Source organism: Bombina bombina, chromosome 6, assembly GCF_027579735.1.
Source record: "Bombina bombina isolate aBomBom1 chromosome 6, aBomBom1.pri, whole genome shotgun sequence".
Taxonomy (NCBI): domain Eukaryota; kingdom Metazoa; phylum Chordata; class Amphibia; order Anura; family Bombinatoridae; genus Bombina; species Bombina bombina.
The window spans coordinates 296518852-296536082 of NC_069504.1; the positions used below are offsets into that span (position 1 = coordinate 296518852).

General features: G+C 36.0%; 1 protein-coding gene across 10 annotated transcripts in view; it reads left to right on the forward strand.

Annotated features, from left to right (window-relative positions):
- Positions 1 to 17231, forward strand: part of ATP2B1 (ATPase plasma membrane Ca2+ transporting 1) — a 413071-nt gene that overhangs the window by 297566 nt on the left and 98274 nt on the right. The gene's annotated exons all lie outside the window — the stretch shown is intronic.

Sequence of the window (17231 nt, forward strand, 5' to 3'; positions counted from 1 at the left end):
CTGAGAATAAAGGTTTATTGGTGTTAACCTATGAGACTTGTACAGCTTGTACATGAATGCCCATGGATTGGATGAGCACATGTTGTTTTATCTTCAGCATCACCTTTTTTTCGTTATTTTATTATACTTCTGTAGTTATTACAATAATAATTGCACATGCCTCCTTTTTTGCATATAGCTTTACAATCGTGTGTGTGTGTGTGTATATATATATATATGTATATATATATATATATATGTGTGTATGTATGTGTTCATATGTGTGTGTATGTATGTATTAATATATATATATATGTGTGTGTGTGTATATCTGTGTGTGTATATGTATATGTATATATATATATATATATATATATATATATATATATATATATATATATAATGTATGTGTTCATATGTGTGTGTGTATGTATATATGTGTGTGTGTGTATATATGTATATGTATATATATATATATATATATATATATATATATATATATATATATATATATATATATATTCTGCATTTTAATCCTTAATTTTTATTGTCTCCAAAATATGAATCATCTCGATTCATGGGTATTTAATATAATACACAATAAATAAAATAGAATGTTTTAACCTGTGTCTATTTTTTTTAGGCATTACTTGTGTAAGATGCCTAAATAAAAAACAAACAAACAAAAAAAAAAACTTAAGTTGTATGGTGTTGCTTAAATATACAATGTGCTAGGCAGTCTATACAAGTGAACGAGCAGTCACTAAACCGTAGGGAACAGATTTTGGTTAATCACACACGTGTGTTACCCACTGCAAATGTGTTTAGAACTGTTGTATGTAACACTGGAAACCAAGTGGCTTAATTAGGCTTTTACTTGCAGCAAAAGGGGTTAATCACTGTGTGTCTTACTTACAGACAATGATATTGATTACTGTTATTGGTAGCTAAGGGTCTAATTACATTGATTCTAGCCTTGGGGTTAATGTTGTATGCATTTTACTGGCATTCAGGGGTTAATTAATTTGCTTTATGTTTTATTTATATAATGTTACTGTGTCTTATTCAGTCAGGAGAGTAGATTCCCCAAAGAAAATCTCAGCACAGCATTTTAAATTTATCTTTCACCACAGAAAGTGATTCTATGTATTGACACTTATAAAGTCTCCTTTTTAAAATGGTTTGGAAGCAGCAAGATAAGACAGATACGGTTAATCTTTTTCCACACCCATAATCCCTTGCTACAGTAGTAATATTGTCTTCAGAAAATTTATCAGAGAAAAGAAACTTCCTTACTTTTATTAAAGGGATGTGAAACCCAAAATATCTAAATCCTGGGAAATAAATGTTTTTTCATCTCCTTTTATTTATACTTTCCTGTTTACATTGTTGATTCCCACTTGGTGGCTTTTTTACACCAGGGCAGTGGCTTCAAAGGCTAATAAGATATTAGCATGTATTAAGAGGCATTGATTCAAGGGAGGAAAGCATAATTCTGTCTCTATATAAAGCCCTGGTAAGACCTCACCTTGAGTATGGAGTGCAGTTCTGGGGACCAATCGCAAAAGAAAGATATTGCAGACCTAGAAAAAGTTCAGAGAAGGGCCACAAAGCTAATAAGGGGATTATAGAATTTAACCTATGAGGAGAGACTAGCCAAACTGGGTCTGTTTTCTTTAGAAAAAAGGCAATTGAGAGGTGACATTGATTACTTGTTATAAATATATTCAAGGCCCATATACAGAGATGGCAGAAGCTCTGTCTATTCCAAGAAAATTGTTTCTGACAAGAGGTCACAATTTAAGGTTGGAGGAAAGGAGATTTAATCTCCTGCAACAAACGTTTTTTCACTGTAAAAACAATAAAATTGTGGAACTCATTACCAAAGGAGGTAGTGAATGCCAATGCCCTAGATAAATTTAAAAATAGTCTGGATACATTTCTGTATATAAACAAAATTCATGGATATGATTGCTAGTATTAAATGGGTCACCTTTTAGTAGGGCTATTTAAGCTTTTTGTAAGTATTTTAGATTTGTATAGGTTGAACTCGATGGACTTCAGGCTTTTCAACCTTATCTACTATGTTACTATTATAGAAGGTGTGTGCAAATATAAATTTGAAGACACTAGTGATTTGCACTTGTTAGATTTATTTTTAAGTGTATTATTTTCACACAAATCATGTTATTCTGTGGTATACCACTTTATGTCTATTTGGTGCATTTTGTTTTGTTTACATTTTTTTATTTATAGTATTGGAGTTCATCCAAATACACTAAAGACACAAAGACATACATTGTAGTTTAAGCAATATAGAAGATTATTGCTTTTTACCACATCTTGCTTATCAATGCCTTACAGGCACATGGTTTTATATTGTACTTTCTTTCATGTAATTCGCAAGAGTCCATGAGCTAGTGGCGTATGGGATATACATTCCTACCAGGAGGGGCAAAGTTTCCCAAACCTCAAAATGCCTATAAATACACCCCTCACCACACCCACAAATCAGTTTTACAAACTTTGTTTCCCGTGGAGGTGGTGATGTAAGTTTGTGCTAGATTCTACGTTGATATGCGCTCCGCAGCAGGTTGGAGCCCGGTTTTCCTCTCAGCGTGCAGTGAATGTCAGAGGGATGTGAAGAGAGTATTGCCTATTTGAATTCAATGATCTCCTTCTACGGGGTCTATTTCATAGGTTCTCTGTTATCGGTCGTAGAGATTCATCTCTTACCTCCCTTTTCAGATCGACGATATACTCTTATATACCATTACCTCTACTGATTCTCATTTCAGTACTGGTTTGGCTTTCTACTACATGTAGATGAGTGTCCTGGGGTAAGTAAATCTTATTTTTGTGACACTCTAAGCTATGGTTGGGCGCTTTTATATAAAGTTCTAAATATTTGTGTTTAAACATTTATTTGCCTTGATTCAGGATGTTCAATATTCCTTATTTCAGACAGTCAGTTTCATTATTTGGGATAATGCATTTGAATAATCAATTTTTTTCTTACCTTTAAAATTTGACTTTTTTCTCTGTGGGCTGTTAGGCTCACGGGGGCTGAAAATGCTTCATTTTATTGTGTCATTCTTATTTCCGGCGTCATACTTGTCACCAAAAGTTGCGTCATTTTTTACGTTTTTGCGCCAAAAGTGTCAGCGTTACCGGATGTGGCGTCATTTTTGGCGCTAAAAGCATTTAGGCGCCAAATAATGTGGGCGTCTTTTTTGGCGCTAAAAAATATGGGCGTCATTATTGTCTCCACATTATTTAAGTCTCATTGTTTATTGCTTCTGGTTGCTAGAAGCTTGTTCATTGGCATTTTTTTTCCCATTCCTGAAACTGTCATTTAAGGAATTTGATCAATTTTGCTTTATATGTTGTTTTTTCTATTACATATTGCAAGATGTCTCAGATTGACCCTGGATCAAAAGCTACTTCTGGAAAAAAGCTTAACTGAGTTCAGTTCTACCAAAGCTAAGTTCATTTATTTTAAATGTTATAAATGTTTATCTTTAGCTATGGTTTGTAATAAGTTATTATGATATACTTTTACATGCAGAATCCATTAGTATTTATGCTTTATTGCCATTCTTACATCTTATGTACAAGAAATATTTAAAAGATTTATAAGAAATATTTTTCTGATTCTATTTTAAAGGCTTTGTCTGACTTCGTGCCTTCTAATAAAATTTTTAGGTCTCTCTCACTTCTTTTTTAATTATTGAAGTTTCAAATGACCAACAACATACTGTTTTATTCTTCTCTGATGATGATTTTTCTCTTTCAGAATTTTCTTCATCAGATATTGACACTAACAAATCTTTTTTATTATTTCTTTATTAAAGTACATTTGTTCTTTGTTGAAACGGTGTTGATTATTTTGGATATTAAGGTAACTAGTTCTTTAAGACTAGCTGACACTATTTCTGCTTATTTATTCTTCTGTGTTTTCAGAAGTTTTCTTTCCAATTCCTCATACTAGGGAATGGAATAGGCTGATAATTTTCTTTTATTTCTTCTTCTAAGGTTTTAAACTATATTCTTTGCCGGCAGTTATATTCAATTTGGAGGGTTCTCCAATTTATTGGGGCTATCTCTACTCCTACTAATTATGCTATTGTTTCTATAGCAAAATAGTATTTATTTTCCTTTAGATGGTTGTATCTTATTTATGGAAAATTATTTAGTTTTCAGGTACTTTTCTTGGTCCTGTGATTTATTTGGATGTTGCAATTGCTTCATTTTTGTTCTGTTTACTTTAAGATCAAGTATCAGATTATGATTTATTTTAGCATTCTTAAGGGACAACATTTACTAGACTAGGTGCTGTTGCATTTGTCTTGTTTTGCATTTATTGATTATGCAAGTCCACTGTATTGACTGTTCCTTTAACTGGTCTATCATGCTAATAATTTCATTTGTGTCTTCATTTTATTGAATATTTTCGCAAATGAAGGTTAATCTATGTCTTTAGCTATTTTAGCTAGAAGAATTTTGTGATTTTTAAAAAAAAATAAAAAAAATCCATATTTCTTTTGTTCTAAGATAATCAATTATTTGTTTTATAATTGGATTCAATTCTTAACTGTTACTCTGGGCTTCAAGATTGAGTTCTAAGACTAAAACTTTAAGCTTATACTAGTTTGGTTGTTCTTATTAAGGAACGAATTCCTGAGTTCTTTCCCAAGTAACATGTTTATAATTGGGGTTCGAAATCAGCTCCCTAATATTTCGATGTACGTGCCGTATAACAGCTTGGCTGGTAAAGGGCAGGTTAAGACTTCTTTGAAATTTATTTGGTTCTATTTCTTTCATGTAATTAGCAAGAGTCCATGAGCTAGTGACGTATGGGATATACATTCCTACCAGGAGGGGCAAAGTTTCCCAAACCTCAAAATGCCCATAAATACACCCCTCACCACACCCACAATTCAGTTTTACAAACTTTGCCTCCTATGGAGGTGGTGAAGTAAGTTTGTGCTAGATTCTACGTTGATATGCGCTCCGCAGCAAGTTGGAGCCCGGTTTTCCTCTCGGCGTGCAGTGAATGTCAGAGGGATGTGAGGAGAGTATTGCCTATTTGAATGCAGTGATCTCCTTCTACGGGGTCTATTTCATAGGTTCTCTGTTATCGGTCGTAGAGATTCATCTCTTACCTCCCTTTTCAGATCGACGATATACTCTTATTTATATACCATTACCTCTGCTGATTTTCGTTTCAGTACTGGTTTGGCTTTCTACAAACATGTAGATGAGTGTCCTGGGGTAAGTAAATCTTATTTTCTGTGACACTCTAAGCTATGGTTGGGCACTTTATTTATAAAGTTCTAAATATATGTATTCAAACATTTATTTGCCTTGACTCAGAATGTTCAACATTCCTTATTTTCAGACAGTTTCATATTTGGGATAATGCATTTAAATCATTCATTTTTTCTTACCTTAAAAATTTGACTTTTTTTCCCTGTGGGCTGTTAGGCTCGCGGGGGCTGAAAATGCTTTATTTTATTGCGTCATTCTTGGCGCGGACTTTTTTGGCGCAAAAAATCTTTTCTGTTTCCGTCGTCATACATGTCGCCGGAAGTTGCGTCATTTTTTGACGTCCTTTTGCGCCAAAAATGTCGGCGTTCCGGATGTGGCGTAATTTTTGGCGCCAAAAAGCATTTAGGCGCCAAAAAATATGGGCGTCGCTTTTGTATCCACATTATTTCAGTCTCATTTTTTCTTTGCTTCTGGTTACTAGAAGCTTGTTTATTGGCATTTTTTCCCATTCCTGAAACTGTCATTTAAGGAATTTGATCAATTTTGCTTTATATGTTGTTTTTTCTCTTACATATTGCAAGATGTCTCATGTTGCATCTGAGTCAGAAGATACTTCAGGAAAATCGCTGTCTAGTGCTGGAACTACCAAAGCTAAGTGTATATGCTGTAAACTTTTGGTAGCTATTCCTCCGGCTGTTGTTTGTATTAATTGTCATGACAAACTTGTTAAAGCAGATAATATTTCCTTTAGTAATGTACCATTGCCTGTTGCAGTTCCTTCAACATCTAAGGTGCAGAATGTTCCTGATAACATAAGAGATTTTGTTTCTGAATCCATCAAGAAGGCTATGTCTGTTATTTCTCCTTCTAGTAAACATAAAAAATCTTTTAAAACTTCTCTCTCTACAGATGAATTTTTAAATGAACATCATCATTCTTATTCTGATGACTCTTCTGGTTCAGAGGATTCTGTCTCAGAGATTGATGCTGATAAATCTTCATATTTATTTAAAATGGAATTTATTCGTTCTTTACTTAAAGAAGTACTAATTGCTTTAGAAATAGAGGATTCTGGTCCTCTTGATACTAATTCTAAGCGTTTAGATAAGGTATTTAAATCTCCTGTGGTTATTCCAGAAGTTTTTCCTGTTCCTAATGCTATTTCTGAAGTAATTTCCAGAGAATGGGATAAATTGGGTAATTCATTTACTCCTTCTAAACGTTTTAAGCAATTATATCCTGTGCCGTCTGACAGATTAGAATTTTGGGACAAAATCCCTAAAGTCCATGGGGCTATTTCTACCCTTGCTAAACTTACTACTATTCCTACGTCAGATGGTACTTCGTTTAAAGATCCTTTAGATAGGAAAATTGAATCCTTTCTAAGAAAAGCTTATCTGTGTTCAGGTAATCTTCTTAGACCTGCTATATCTTTGGCTGATGTTGCTGCAGCTTCAACTTTTTGGTTGGAGACTTTAGCGCAACAAGTAACAGATCATGATTCTCATAATATTATTATTCTTCTTCAGCATGCTAATAATTTTATCTGTGATGCCATTTTTGATATTATCAGAGTTGATGTCAGGTTTATGTCTCTAGCTATTTTAGCTAGAAGAGCTTTATGGCTTAAAACTTGGAATGCTGATATGGCTTCTAAATCAACTCTACTTTCCATTTCTTTCCAGGGTAACAAATTATTTGGTTCTCAGTTGGATTCTATTATCTCAACTGTTACTGGTGGGAAAGGAACTTTTTTACCACATGATAAAAAATCTAAGGGTAAAAACAGGGCTAATAATTGTTTTTGTTCCTTTCGTTTCAACAAAGAACAAAAGCCTGATCCTTCATCCTCAGGAGCAGTTTCAGTTTGGAAACCATCTCCAGTCTGGAATAAATCCAAGCCTTCTAGAAAGGCAAAGCCTGCTTCTAAGTCCACATGAAGGTGCGGCCCTCATTCCAGCTCAGCTGGTAGGGGGCAGGTTACGTTTTTTCAAGGAAATTTGGATCAATTCTGTTCACAATCTTTGGATTCAGAACATTGTTTCAGAAGGGTACAGAATTGGTTTCAAGATGAGACCTCCTGCAAAGAGATTTTTTCTTTCCCGTGTCCCAGTAAGTCCAGTGAAAGCTCAAGCTTTTCTGAATTGTGTTTCAGATCTAGAGTTGGCTGGAGTAATTATGCCAGTTCCAGTTCTGGAACGGGGATGGGGTTTTATTCAAATCTCTTCATTGTACCAAAGAAGGAGAATTCCTTCAGACCAGTTCTGGATCTAAAAATATTGAATCGTTATGTAAGGATACCAACGTTCAAAATGGTAACTGTAAGGACTATCTTGCCTTTTGTTCAGCAAGGGCATTTTATGTCCACAATAGATTTACAGGATGCATATCTGCATATTCCGATTCATCCAGATCATTATCAGTTCCTGAGATTCTCTTTTCTGGACAAGCATTACCAGTTTGTGGCTCTGCCGTTTGGCCTAGCTACATCTCCAAGAATTTTTACAAAGGTTCTCGGTGCCCTTCTGTCTGTAATCAGAGAACAGGGTATTGTGGTATTTCCTTATTTGGACGATATCTTGGTACTTGCTCAGTCTTTACATTTAGCAGAATCTCATACGAATCGACTTGTGTTGTTTCTTCAAGATCATGGTTGGAGGATCAATTCACCAAAAAGTTCATTGATTCCTCAGACAAGGGTAACCTTTCTGGGTTTCCAGATAGATTCAGTGTCCATGACTCTGTCTTTAACAGACAAGAGACGTCTAAAATTGATTTCAGCTTGTCGAAACCTTCAGTCACTATCATTCCCTTCGGTAGCCTTATGCATGGAAATTCTAGGTCTTATGACTGCTGCATCGGACGCGATCCCCTTTGCTCGTTTTCACATGCGACCTCTTCAGCTATGTATGCTGAATCAATGGTGCAAGGATTACACAAAGATATCTCAATTAATATCTTTAAAACCGATTGTACGACACTCTCTAACGTGGTGGACAGATCACCATCGTTTAATTCAGGGGGCTTCTTTTGTGCTTCCGACCTGGACTGTAATTTCAACAGATGCAAGTCTCACAGGTTGGGGAGCTGTATGGGGATCTCTGACAGCACAAGGAGTTTGGGAATCTCAGGAGGTGAGATTACCGATCAATATTTTGGAACTCCGTGCAATTTTCAGAGCTCTTCAGTCTTGGCCTCTTCTGAAGAGAGAATCGTTCATTTGTTTTCAGACAGACAATGTCACTACGGTGGCATACATCAATCATCAAGGAGGGACTCACAGTCCTCTGGCTATGAAAGAAGTATCTCGAATTCTGGTTTGGGCGGAATCCAGCTCCTGTCTAATCTCTGTGGTTCATATCCCAGGTATAGACAATTGGGAAGCGGATTATCTCAGTTGCCAAACGTTGCATCCGGGCGAATGGTCTCTTCACTCGGAGGTTTTTCTTCAGATTGTTCAAATGTGGGAGCTTCCAGAAATAGATCTGATGGCGTCTCATCTAAACAAGAAACTTCCCAGGTATCTGTCCAGATCCCGGGATCCTCAGGCGGAAGCAGTGGATGCATTATCACTTCCTTGGAAGTATCATCCTGCTTATATCTTTCCGCCTCTAGCTCTTCTTCCAAGAGTAATCTCCAAGATTCTGAAGGAATGCTCGTTTGTTCTGCTGGTAGCTCCGGCATGGCCTCACAGGTTTTGGTATGCGGATCTTGTCCGGATGGCCTCTTGCCATCCGTGGACTCTTCCGCTACGACCAGACCTTCTGTCGCAAGGTCCTTTTTTCCATCAGGATCTCAAATCCTTAAATTAAAGGTATGGAGATTGAACGCTTGATTCTTGGTCAAAGAGGTTTCTCTGACTGATTAATACTATGTTACAGGCTCGTAAATCTGTATCCAGAGAGATATATTATAGAGTCTGGAAGACTTATATTTCTTGGTGTCTTTCTCATCATTTTTCTTGGCATTCTTTTAGAATTCCGAGAATTTTACAGTTTCTTCAGGATGGTTTAGATAAAGGTTTATCCGCAAGTTCTTTGAAAGGACAAATCTCTGCTCTTTCTGTTCTTTTTCACAGAAAGATTGCTAATCTTCCTGATATTCATTGTTTTGTACAAGCTTTGGTTCGTATAAAACCTGTCATTAAGTCAATTTCTCCTCCTTGGAGTTTGAATTTGGTTCTGGGGGCTCTTCAAGCTCCTCCGTTTGAACCTATGCATTCATTGGACATTAAATTGCTTTCTTGGAAAGTTTTGTTCCTTTTGGCAATCTCTTCTGCCAGAAGAGTTTCTGAATTATCTGCTCTTTCTTGTGAGTCTCCTTTTCTGATTTTTCATCAGGATAAGGCAGTGTTGCGAACTTCTTTTGAATTTTTACCTAAAGTTGTGAATTCTAACAACATTAGTAGAGAAATTGTGGTTCCTTCATTATGTCCTAATCCTAAGAATTCTAAGGAGAAATCATTGCATTCTTTGGATGTTGTTAGAGCTTTGAAATATTATGTTGAAGCTACTAAGTCTTTCCGAAAGACTTCTAGTTTATTTGTTATCTTTTCTGGTTCTAGAAAAGGCCAGAAAGCTTCTGCCATTTCTTTGGCATCTTGGTTGAAATCTTTAATTCATCTTGCCTATGTTGAGTCGGGTAAAACTCCGCCTCAAAGGATTACAGCTCATTCTACTAGGTCAGTTTCTACTTCCTGGGCGTTTAGGAATGAAGCTTCGATTGATCAGATTTGCAAAGCAGCAACTTGGTCCTCTTTGCATACTTTTACTAAATTCTACCATTTTGATGTATTTTCTTCTTCTGAAGCAGTTTTTGGTAGAAAAGTACTTCAGGCAGCGGTTTCAGTTTGAATCTTCTGCTTATGTTTTTCATTAAACTTTATTTTGGGTGTGGATTATTTTCAGCAGGAATTGGCTTTCTTTATTTTATCCCTCCCTCTCTAGTGACTCTTGCGTGGAAAGATCCACATCTTGGGTAGTCATTATCCCATACGTCACTAGCTCATGGACTCTTGCTAATTACATGAAAGAAAACATAATTTATGTAAGAACTTACCTGATAAATTCATTTCTTTAATATTAGCAAGAGTCCATGAGGCCCGCCCTTTTTTTGGGGTGGTTATGATTTTTGTATAAAGCACAATTATTCCAATTCCTTATTTTATATGCTTTCGCACTTTTTTATCACCCCACTTCTGGGCTATTCGTTAAACTGAATTGTGGGTGTGGTGAGGGGTGTATTTATGGGCATTTTGAGGTTTGGGAAACTTTGCCCCTCCTGGTAGGAATGTATATCCCATACGTCACTAGCTCATGGACTCTTGCTAATATGAAAGAAATGAATTTATCAGGTAAGTTCTTACATAAATTATGTTTTTGTCCAAATTTCTTTGATTTTATTCCAGTAAGGCTAACACTTTCTTTTAGTGTGTTTCTGTCCTATATATTTTGGGTACTGTTGAAGCATGGCTGGGCACCCATGGGGTTCAAGCGCTGCTCAGACCTGGAATCTTCTGGGGTATTTCTTCCAGTTCCTTTTTTAGGAACCGGGTTTGGAGTTTTATTCAAACTATTTTGCCTTTTTATGGTCATTGATAGCATTATTTGTTTTCATTAGATACAATAAATGCATATTTTCATTTTTCTGTTTTCATTCAGATTATTTTCTGAGGATGCGGAATCTCATATGATTCACTTGCCCTTCAGGACATAGTTAGAGGATCTTTTTTTTCGAAAGCTCTTGATTCCTCACACAAGGGTCACCTTTTTTAGGTTTCCAGATAGTTTGTGTCACTGTCCTTGTCTCTATCAGACGAGGGATAATTCTATTGGGTTCCATCTGTCGGTACCTTTAGCCTCTATTATTTCCTTCAGTTACTATATATGCATAGAAGTTTAGGTCTTATGGCCACAGCATTGGATTCAATTCCCTTTGCTCATTTTCACTAGAAAGAACCTTTCCAGTCTTTTATGAGTGTTGTTTCTTCTAGATCATGGTTGGAGGATCAATTTACCAAAAAGTTTGTTGATTCCTCAGACAAGGGTAACCTTTTTAGGTTTCCTGATAGATTCAGTGTCCTTGACTCTGTCTCTGACTGACGAGACCTCTGAAATTGGTTTCAGCTTGTCGAAACCTTCAGTCTCAATCTTTCCCTTCGGGAAGTGAGATTACCAATCAATATTTCTTTCATGTAATTAGCAAGAGTCCATGAGCTAGTGACGTATGGGATATACATTCCTACCAGGAGGGGCAAAGTTTCCCAAACCTCAAAATGCCTATAAATACACCCCTCACCACACCCACAAATCAGTTTTACAAACTTTGCCTCCTATGGAGGTGGTGAAGTAAGTTTGTGCTAGATTCTACGTTGATATGCGCTCAGCAGCAGGTTGGAGCCCGGTTTTCCTCTCAGCGTACAGTGAATGTCAGAGGGATGTGAGGAGAGTATTGCCTATTTGAATGCAGTGATCTCCTTCTACGGGGTCTATTTCATAGGTTCTCTGTTATCGGTCGTAGAGATTCATCTCTTACCTCCCTTTTCAGATCGACGATATACTCTTATATATACCATTTCCTCTACTGATTCTCGTTTCAGTACTGGTTTGGCTTTCTACTACATGTAGATGAGTGTCCTGGGGTAAGTAAATCTTATTTTTGTGACAGTTTCTTCAGGATGGTTTGGATAAAGGTTTGTCTGCAAGTTCCTTGAAAGGACAAATCTCTGCTCTTTCTGTTCTTTTTCACAGAAAGATTGCTAATCTTCCTGATATTCATTGTTTTGTACAAGCTTTGGTTCGTATAAAACCTGTCATTAAGTCAATTTCTCTACCTTGGAGTTTGAATTTGGTTCTGGGGGCTCTTCAAGCTCCTCCGTTTAAACCTATGCATTCTTTGGACATTAAATTACTTTCTTGGAAAGTTTTGTTCCTTTTGGCCATCTCTTCTGCCAGAAGAGTTTCTGAGTTATCTGCTCTTTCTTGTGAGTCTCCTTTTCTGATTTTTCATCAGGATAAGGTGGTGTTGCGAACTTCTTTTAAATTTTTACCTAAGGTTGTGAATTCTAACAACATTGGTAGAGAAATTGTAGTTCCTTCATTATGTCCTAATCCTAAAAATTCTAAGGAGAAATCATTGCATTCTTTGGATGTGGTTAGAGCTTTGAAATATTATGTTGAAGCTACTAAGAATTTCCGAAAGACTTCTTGTTTATTTGTTATCTTTTCCGGTTCTTGGAAAGGTCAGAAGGCTTCTGCCATTTCTTTGGCATCTTGGTTGAAATCTTTAATTAATCATGCTTATGTCGAGTCGGGTAAAACTCCGCCTCAGAGGATTACGGCTCATTCTACTAGGTCAGTTTCTACTTCCTGGGCATTTAGGAATGAAGCTTCGGTTGATCAGATTTGCAAAGCAGCAACTTGGTCTTATTTGCATACTTTTACTAAATTCTACCATTTTGATGTGTTTTCTTCTTCTGAAGCTGTTTTTGGTAGAAAAGTACTTCAGGCAGCTGTTTCAGTTTGAATCTTCTGCTTATAATTTAAACTTTATTTTGGGTGTGGATTATTTTTCAGCGGAATTGGCTGTCTTTATTTTATCCCTCCCTCTCTAGTGACTCTTGCGTGGAAAGATCCACATCTTGGGTAGTCATTATCCCATACGTCACTAGCTCATGGACTCTTGCTAATTACATGAAAGAAAACATAATTTATGTAAGAACTTACCTGATAAATTCATTTCTTTCATATTAGCAAGAGTCCATGAGGCCCACCCTTTTTTGTGGTGGTTATGATTTTTTTGTATAAAGCACAATTATTCCAATTCCTTATTTTTTATGCTTTCACACTTTTTTCTTATCACCCCACTTCTTAACTATTCGTTAAACTGATTTGTGTGTGTGGTGAGGGGTGTATTTATAGGCATTTTGAGGTTTGGGAAACTTTGCCCCTCCTGGTAGGAATGTATATCCCATACGTCACTAGCTCATGGACTTTTGCTAATATGAAAAAAATGAATTTATTAGGTAAGTTCTTACATAAATTATGTTTTTGGAACTCCGTGCAATTTTCAGAGCTCTTCAGTCATGGCCTCTTCTAAAGAGAGAGTCGTTCATTTGTTTTCAGACGGACAATGTCACAACTGTGGCATATGTCAATCATCAAGGAGGGACTTACAGTCCTCTGGCTATGAAAGAAGTATCTCGAATTTTGGTATGGGCGGAATCAAGCTCCTGTCTAATTTCTGCGGTTCATATCCCAGGTATAGACAATTGGGAAGCGGATTATCTTAGTCGCCAAACCTTACATCCGGGCGAATGGTCTCTTCACCCAGAGGTATTTCTTCAGATTATTCAAATGTGGGGACTTCCAGAAATAGATCTGATGGCTTATCATCTAAACAAGAAGCTTCCCAGGTATCTGTCCAGATCCAGGGATCCTCAGGCGAAGGCAGTGGATGCATTGTCACTTCCTTGGAAGTATCATCCTGCCTATATCTTTCCGCCTCTAGTTCTTCTTCCAAGAGTAATTTCCAAGATTCTAAAGGAGTGCTCGTTCTGCTGGTGGCTCCAGCATGACCTCACAGGTTTTGGTATGCAGATCTTGTCCGGATGGCCACTTGCCAACCGTGGACTCTTCCGTTAAGACCAGACCTTCTTTCACAAGGTCCTTTTTTCCATCAGGATCTCAAATCCTTAAATTTGAAGGTATGGAGATTGAACGCTTGATTCTCAGTCATAGAGGTTTCTCTGACTCTCTGATTAATACTATGTATTACAGGCTCGTAAATCTGTATCTAGGAAGATATATTATCGAGTCTGGAAGATTTACATTTCTTGGTGTTTTTTTCATCTTTTTTCTTGGCATTCTTTTAGAATTCCTAGAATTTTACAGTTTCTTCAAGATGGTTTGGATAAAGGTTTGTCTGCAATTTCCTTGAAAGGACAAATCTCTGCTCTTTCTGTTCTTTTTCACAGAAAGATTGCTAGTCTTCCTGATATTCATTGTTTTGTACAAGCTTTGGTTTGTATAAAACCTGTTAAGTCAATTTCTCCTCCTTGGAGTTTGAATTTGGTTCTGGGGGCTCTTCAAGCTCCTCCGTTTGAACCTATGCATTCGCTGGACATTAAATTACTTTCTTGGAAAGTTTTGTTTCTTTTGGCCATCTCTTCTGCTAGAAGAGTTTCTGATTTATCTGCTCTTTCTTGTGAGTCTTCTTTTCTGATTTTTCATCAGGATAAGGCGGTGTTGCGAACTTCTTTTAAATTTTTACCTAAGGTTGTGAATTCTAACAACATTAGTAGAGAAATTGTGGTTCCTTCATTGTGTCCTAATCCTAAGAATTCTAAGGAAAGATCATTGCATTCTTTGGATGTAGTTAGAGCTTTGAAATATTATGTTGGAGCTACTAAAAATTTCCGAAAGACTTCTAGTGTATTTGTTATCTTTTCCGGTTCTAGGAAAGGTCAGAAGGCCTCTGCCATTTCTTTGGCGTCTTGGTTAAAGTCTTTGATTCATCATGCTTATGTCGAGTCGGGTAAAACTCCGCCTCAAAGGATTACAGCTCATTCTACTAGGTCAGTTTCTACTTCCTGGGCGTTTAGGAATGAAGCTTCGGTTGATCAGATTTGCAAAGCAGCAACTTGGTCTTCTTTGCATACTTTTACTAAATTCTACCATTTTGATGTGTATTCTTCTTCTGAAGCAGTTTTTGGTAGAAAAGTACTTCAGGCAGCTGTTTCAGTTTGATTCTTCTGCTTATAATTTCAGTTTTTTTCATTATAAGATTTAAACTTTATTTTGGGTGTGGATTATTTTCAGCGGAATTGGCTGTCTTTATTTTATCCCTCCCTCTCTAGTGACTCTTGTGTGGAAGATCCACATCTTGGGTATTCATTATCCCATACGTCACTAGCTCATGGACTCTTGCTAATTACATGAAAGAAAACATAATTTATGTAAGAACTTACCTGATAAATTCATTTCTTTCATATTGGCAAGAGTCCATGAGGCCCACCCTTTTTTTGTGGTGGTTATGATTTTTTTTGTATAAAGCACAATTATTCCAATTCCTTATTTTTTATGCTTTAGCACTTTTGTCTTATCACCCCACTTCTTGGCTATGCGTTAAACTGATTTTTGGGTGTGGTGAGGGGTGTATTTATAGGCATTTTGAGGTTTGGGAAACTTTGCCCCTCCTGGTAGGAATGTATATCCCATACGTCACTAGCTCATGGACTCTTGCTAATATGAAAGAAATGAATTTATCAGGTAAGTTCTTACATAAATTGTTTTTTTAAATTAAAACCTGCTAAGTTTTAAGTTAAAAGGACATTCTAATTTTAAAAATACGTGCTCTAATACATTTTTCACTGCAGTCCCTTGCTCACAAAGATGTTAAACACATAGCTAAAATTCAGTTCAAAAGCTGCAGTGTATTTCCGGCTCTCAAATATTACTCTAGCTATGTTCATAACATCTTTGTAAAGGTTAAATACAAAATCATTAAAGGGACACTGAACCCAAATGTTTTCTTTCATGATTTCGATAGAGCATGACATTTTAAGCAACTTTCTAATTTACTTCTATTAATTTTTCTTCGTTCTCTTGCTATCTTTATTTTAACAGCATGAATGTAAATCTTAGCAGCCAGCCCATTTTAGGTTCAGCACCATGGCTATCGCTTGCTTATTGGAGGCTGACATTTACCCACCAATAAGCAAGCATAACCCAGGTTCTCACCCAAAAATGGGCCAGCTCCTATGCATCACATTTCTGCTTTTTAAATAAAGATAGCAAGAGTACGAAGAAAAATTTATAATAGGAGTAAATTAGAAAGTTGCTTAAAATTGCATGCTCTATCTGAATCATGAAAGAAGAAAAAAATGGGTTTAGTGTCCCTTTAAGGAATTTTCATGCAGGAATAAAACATGCACTAATAAATTGCAACATTTATGTTTGTATTAGAATTTCTCTGAATGTGAAAATAGAGGAAGACTGTTTCTTTACATTCTTTATAGAGATGTTTTTTATGCTCCCTTCCCTAAATTCTGAAGCTTTTGTTAGATGAAAAAAATACTTAATGTCGTTTTTATTTATTGTTTTTAAGGGAGTAAATAAAGTTAGTTTCCCCATTAAAAGAGTAATAAAGCTAAAAATGTCTTTACGTTTAAAGGGTCATTTTTATTGCAAAATAAACCAACTGGTTTGTTAGTACAGCTTATTTTTTTATGAATGAATTTGCTAATGTGCCTAACTTTAAGTTCTTTTAAATCTAAGTATATATTTGAACTTCTGTACTGACCCATATAAGGACATCACCTGTTATTGGTGGAGTTTTAAATGTGTGGCCCTTGATTGGTTGACCAGCAGTTGGGGGTTCATCAGAATATAAAACTACACTAATTAAGTATTTATATAGAACGTTCCTTCATTTAGCCTTAAACTCTGACAACATCATTCATTGACATTTAATATATATACTTATACAAACTTTAAAACAACTGAAAATTCCTGGTTACTCATTTTTGGGCTGAGTTCTAGGTTTTAAAGCAAAATTGTTCAATTTGAAATAAAACAATATATATATATTTTTAATGTTTTTGAAAATAGCTTGATATGTATTTTAATCCTTATAGATTGTGCTTTACTTGGATTTTAATATAGTAAGTATTTTTGCAGCTATTTTCTTTCCTGTGCTCTTCAGTAGACGGCTATATAAAATAGCATGCAATGGGATGTATCTCAGGAACTGAGATATCCGATATCATAAACATGAAATTCATGGTCCAAGCACCTTCATTTTTTCCTTAGGTTTAACCTGCCCTTCTAACCATGATTGTAGTGTTGACTGCCAGGCCTTTAACACTTCTGTTTTCTGCTATAAACTTGTATGTTGGGAGAGACTAACGTGCCAAGCTAACAAGTAATTTGATGGTTCTAATGACTTATCTGTTTCAGTATCAGTATAACATTACAGTGGCT